This window comes from Ceratina calcarata, unplaced genomic scaffold (assembly GCF_001652005.2).
Source record: "Ceratina calcarata isolate Rehan_Ccalc_2016 unplaced genomic scaffold, ASM165200v1 scaffold388.2, whole genome shotgun sequence".
NCBI classification, from domain to species: Eukaryota; Metazoa; Arthropoda; class Insecta; order Hymenoptera; family Apidae; genus Ceratina; species Ceratina calcarata.
The window spans coordinates 127,247-133,277 of record NW_017162104.1 but is presented as its reverse complement, the minus strand read 5'-3'; the positions used below and the strand labels follow the sequence as shown (position 1 = coordinate 133,277).

Here is a 6,031-nt window from a genome sequence, read left to right as displayed (position 1 = left end):
TTTTAAATAAGAACCGGCAAAGAGGAAAAGCGTTTTCTATTACGTAAACCGGTTGGATCTTCCATTGAGTAACGAGTTACGAAACACGTCGGACAAAGAAAATTTCTCTTGGAGCTTTCGTATCCTTGCCTGTGAGAATATCGTGTCCTCCGTCGTTCTACGGAAAGTTAAACAGCCAATTCCGGTTTGACTGGCCATTATACGCGTACGAATTAATACTCGCGATCGTAAATTATCGGCCGGTCACGAGTTTGCACGACGCTGATTTAACGGACGACTCCCGGCTACCGGCCGGTGTGTGCATCTTCTTTTAGCGTGGTTCGCGTGTGTCGTAATTTATCTTCGAACGATCTCCGCGAAATTTAGTGGGACTTTGCCGTCTACGCGAGGAAAACATGTGAGTACATATTGCTAACGATTCTAGTTTAGTCTACAAATAAAGTTTAAGTCTACGTACTGCGCCATTCGCGTGTTAGACAAATTGTATTCTTTTTATGCAATTTGTACGACATTTAGGTTAGGGAGGAGCATAAAAGTGTACACTGAATTAGTTTAAGTGCTGTTTTAAGTGGTTTAAACGAATAATTCAAGTTCGTTTAAAGTTTATCTTAATCATAACCTAAGAAAGTTCAAGTTTTACGCAGCTTGTCATTCGATCGTGCAAATTTCGTTTGCAGCTGTTTCGTGTGTTCAGATTTCTATAAAAAACTACTTTTAGAGTGCCAATTTAAAAAGTAGTTAGTGCTATGCGTTTTGCTGTTTGTGTTGTATGCAATTTTGTGCACGGTATGTATCTTATATTCCTAATTTTGCTATACATCTATAAAATCCGTAATATAGTAATAGCATTTGATGTCTACAGTTATTCATTCATTAAAAGTTCTTGATACATAGTCTATACACACGAGAAACAGAGGTCGATGACCCATTCTCGATCGCGTTTGAACGGTACGTGGGGACAATGTGTTCGACTAAATTTTGATGAATCAACCTCAGACTTGATTAACTGTGCAATTTTGTATGTGGAACGAGATGCAGAACGGGAGTAGTTAAAGCGGTCTTGAACGTGCATTAAACGGTGTAATTAAACAGCCTGTTTGGGATGTCTGACACGATTGCGCAGGCAAGGTAATAATTGTTTCTCTCTAATGCCTCTTATGTTGATTATAATGCGTGTTCGCCTCCTATTCCCGTTGTATATATTTTTCAAACAGAACCCGTGCCTCATCACACGCCGCGTGATTTCCAGGCCATCCGCTATTCGGCACATTTTTACTATTTTTCCTCTCCACGGTCGAAGCGATTTTCGAATACCATTAACGTGTTAGAACCTGTTCCACGTTTCAGTGACGATTCAATAATTCGATCAGCTTTGGAAATGATCGCAAAGGCATGATACGAACTTGAGATAAGCAAATTGGCTATAAGTATTGTTTGGTAAGTGAGGGATAAGGGTGGGTCATTGTGAAACGCAGGGAAATATACGCGCGATGGTACCGTAATCCGAGTGGGGCCTTCACGCATCGCAGATCGAAACGAGCGAGCAGCGAACAGGCACGATCGATTCGTGCTCGGGGCTTGTTACAGCTCCGTGGCTGGTCGAAAGTTCGAACCGAGGCCCGTGCATTTAATATTTCCGTTATTGCGAGCGCCCGTGCACCGAGGTTACGCCTTTCACACCGCGAAACACCTACAATTATCCACTCCGTGTTACCAATTAAATATTTACAATAATCATTATACAATAATTGCATTTTATGTATAGTACAAATTCTATCAGGTGTTCGTACGAAATTAAACGCTGATTAAATGAATCTCGTCGTTGTCGAGTATTCGTATCATTGAAATCAGTACGGATTTTATTTTTTATAAATAGTTGCGTAGTTTAATTATCAGAAACGATTGAGCAAAAATGATTGCAACGAGATACAAGGCTGAGCGAAGGGAGATAGAAAAACCGATTAAAATGAAACAAAAGAAAACCGATTGAATATCTTGATCGAAGGCTAGAAGCAAAAAAGGATTAACAGCTGTAGAAGTAATAGAGCAATTAGCGATCGTGTAATTATCATGTGAACTTAGCGGCTTTCGTAATGCCGTCGGACCCGATCCATCTGGAACTTCTTTAGAACGAAGCGGTCGATCGACTCGATTGAATCACGATTAGCAGTCTATGACTTCAGAATTGCCGGATCAGTTTAAAGTTGGACCGAGAGGATCAGCCAAAATCGGACTTAACTCAAACCTTGCTCGTTCAGCTGCATAGATCCTTAATCCGACACCGTCACGTGTACACCACTGCACCGTAGCTCGATCATTCTCACGTAAATCTTCACAATTAACAATTGAATTATGGAAGGACGCGGTGAACGGGCAGAGAGAGGACAGAGTCTAACGACTGTCGCACAGAACCCGGCCACAGAGGGTGAACCGTACAAGTCGGTGGCCGCCGCACGACTAAACCTCGATCCAGGACTTTCACTTGGCGATCCAGCGGGCCCTCCTCTTATTCCTTCTCGAACCGATTACCCGCAGCACGCCCACGCTCACTCTGAATCACGATCGGATTGTTCTTTAAGGTATAATACTTACCGTTCCCTCGAAGCGTTGTTGTTCTACATTGAATCCTACACGGATTTAATACAACAGTTAAATCTGATGCAAAAATCTTTTCTCAGTAGTCGGTTTATATTTAATTCCTCTAATAGAGAACATATTCAATAGCTTTATAGATCTTCATTTTGTTTCAGAGTATAGAAAATAATTCAAGATTCTTCAGTACTTTCTTGTGTACCAAGGAAATTATGGTAGCCTCTTATTAGGAGTAGGAGTGAATGAACTCGGGAACACAGACTGTTTAAAGTTTGCCAATCGCAAGTTCGTTGACCAAGGAAGACGAAAAGTCTGTCTGCCGCTTACGTAAACGACGCTTTCGTTTGTTTTTCGAACGTGAGCGTCGGTTAGGCACCGTCTCTGATTAAACAGTGACGGCTTCGATTTCAGTGAGAGATACCAGTAGAAATCCAGAATTGTGAGGCAATGAAATAGTTCATTCGAAATTGAATTAGCTCTCTTGTTTGTAAAACGAAACTTTCATGCTTATATAAAACTGAGTTGATAAGAACAGTAATTTAAGAGAATTATTAGATGTTTTCTTAGGATTGTTACTGTATTTGGTTGAGAAAAACCGGGTTGTTCATTTTCCGTTTGATCGTAGGAACGAAAATTAATACTCGATGGGGCGAAGGCGTGCAACGTAATCGGTGGCGGGTTATATCGAGTGCCAGCTGTTCACCTCTGTGGCCAGACATAATCCTGACTTTCCTCGGTCTACAGTTACTCCGGGGTGAAAGGTGAACTCTACTCCTTTCCCCTTTGAACGATTCTCGACAATAAACGATTGCAACATCGCGCAGTTCTTCCAAAATCAATCGTAAGATTGCATAAGATCTTACAAGAAATACAATAGACGTTTTGTTTGCGAATATAATAGACGTTTTCCTATGAGGATAGGTTCTTTTATAAATAATTCTATTATCGGATGAGGGCTTATAATCCAATTATGTAACTGAAAGACGCGAATGGTACGAAGGACGCCGGTCGTCCTGTTCCCAAAAGAGGCACGTTTCTCGGAATAAGGCCAAGGAAAATGAGAGAACCGAGGATCTCGAGGCAGAGACACCGCCGGGATCGTATCTAATCTTAATCGTTTATTCCTCTCGCGTATTCACAGTTTTATTATTTTCCCGTGGCCACCACGACGAAAGTGACATCATATGCTGTTCACGAACCAGTTCTCATTGACTTTAATACCGGTTTTCTTGCGTCGCGACAGTCGGATGGGGTCACAACCTCAGATTGCACCGGTCTACGAAAATGTACAGTGTAAATGAAAAGGGAACGAGACTAATAGTTCCCTCAAGGGATATCGAACGAGTTTTCTGGAGAGATATGAAATTTGCAAACTTGTACCAACACTGATTACATGCCATGATGTTGATAATTCATCTGTTTCGTAATTACAGATTTTTCTGGTTTTAAGTTTTAGGAAAAAATGTCTCAGTTTCTAATCACTGGCTTATTTTTCTATTAGAAATCAAGACGTTTACCTTAACGATAGAATTACAAAGTGGAATCGGATTGGCTAACCAGATGTTTGCGAGTTTGGAATTACGGTTAATGGTATTTAGAATTGACGTACAATGGCAATCAGTCTCGAAGCGAAATTGGTTCGTTTAAGTCGGTAGATCAACTGGAGGCTGTGCCAAAAATCGCAGAGGGTGGGTCTTAATTAAATTCGTCTAGACAGTGATTCGAGGGCGACGTCGAGGCAAAAAGAAGAAGGTCTCTATTCTCTTATGTAATGGAGACCGAAGTTTCTGCTCGGTGTACCGTGCACGTAAGCCGCCTCCTCGCAACCAAAACGGAGAGGCCCATTGTCTCCCGCGAGTTCATAAACGGCCGGCGTTTTCATTGAAACACAGGCTCGCGCGGCCTGCCTCTAAACCAACTTTTAATCTAGCAAATTGCCTTTTGGTTAAGGTAACAATCGAGTCGTCCCACGGTTCGCAGATATTCCAAATAGACGCCTTAGTATCGAAAAACAAGAAACAAGCTGATAGTGTAAATTGGTAATACGAGACACAAACGTGATAAGGTAAAGGAGGTAGTACTGGGACAAAACGAATTTTGGAACCAGTACTTGGACATAATAGATATGTATTTAATAATTTACTGTCCAAGTTTACAATCCCTTTTGAAACTTAATACGTACAAGTGGGACAAGACGGCAGTGGCTGTCCAGGTTTAGCCCCTCACTAATTAATCGAGCTGCAATACCTGGATAAATTCGGATCTGCTATAAAACCCATTCAAACGTATGATATATTTTTCACAATAAATGATTTAGTGTATTTTCATAACTTTTCAACCCTTTCTCTTAATCCAACTGTTTCTCAATTCGCTTAGAGGCGTCATAATAATATTGTCCCAGTTCTGATTCCATACTTGTCCTACTACACCACTCGTTCAGATTAAATGTGTCCTACTACTGCGGTTGACAGCAATTTTTTTTTAATGCGATTATTTTAATACATATATTACAAAAGAAGGTTTTTTTTTCTTAAATATGACTATGAGATCCCAGCTATCTGCTAAGATGATAAGTTTTCATGTACTATGCTTAAATTTCGTAGTAAAAAACATTATAAAAAATTTATGTTCAAAAGTGTCCAGGTACTACCGCCTTTACCTTACATATTGAATAGTGAAAGATCGTGTATCTGGCAAAATTGTCGGATTGAATTCCGTCTAAAAACCCGGAAGAGAAACCAGTTACTATCTACCATGTCACAGAGTAATTTCCACTTCGATTCGCAATTTTCAATTACCCTTATCACGGTGAATATTTTTGTTGAGTAGCGAGTGTTACGAACTCCCATCGAGAAAGTTTGCTACCACCCACGATAGAAAACGGAATAGCTGTGGCTAGAAGTCATAGACCGGCTGTTAACACGACTTTAAATACTTTATTCGATACAAATAATACTGATCAGGATTTATATTCAATTATGCAAATTCGGTATGCGACTGTGAAGAGAATTTGCACACAATGTACGACGATAAAACTGTACACGCTGTATGAGAATGTTTCATTTTAATTGCGATTTGATTTTTCAACGAGCTAATTGAAACCGATGCTTCCGGGAGCAGCACGTTTCGCGACAGCTTCCTTCTCATCGCGTCGTTGCCCAAGAGACGTCGGAAACAAGGTTGGAGAACCGCGTTCGTGCCATCCAGGAGGCATCGACCAATGAAATTTTTTCTGTCGCAACCATGCCGGGTTGCGACACGATCACGATCGCGAGATAATCGTAAAATACGTGTGGGAGAGTCTTATTACTTTTGTTGCCTAAACCCTTAGTAGAGGATTAATTGAAATCGCTTGATCAGTTTCGCAAGATCAAGATAGATCATGATTGTAAAAAATGATTGGTGAGTTCGTTTCGATACGAAACTCGGGTATCTCAGG

General features: G+C 40.7%; 1 protein-coding gene and 1 long non-coding RNA gene across 4 annotated transcripts in view; one reads left to right on the top strand and one right to left on the bottom strand.

Moving 5' to 3' along the window:
- LOC108626004 (uncharacterized) overlaps positions 1-6,031 on the bottom strand; it is a 22,748-nt gene that overhangs the window by 7,400 nt on the left and 9,317 nt on the right. Inside the window, exon 1 of one of the 3 annotated variants that reach the window (XM_026814424.1) lies at positions 2,240-2,468. The exons of 1 other annotated variant lie outside the window; for it this stretch is intronic. The gene's annotated coding sequence lies outside the window, so the exon portion shown is untranslated. Of the gene's footprint in view, positions 1-2,239; positions 2,469-6,031 lie in introns of those variants that run through there. One more of the 3 variants, XM_026814425.1, reaches the window with a different exon arrangement.
- LOC113464473 (uncharacterized) overlaps positions 7-6,031 on the top strand; it is a 13,797-nt gene continuing 7,772 nt past the window's right edge. Inside the window, exon 1 of the long non-coding RNA XR_003389331.1 lies at positions 7-397. This is a non-coding gene — a long non-coding RNA (uncharacterized LOC113464473). The remainder of the gene's footprint in view (positions 398-6,031) is intronic.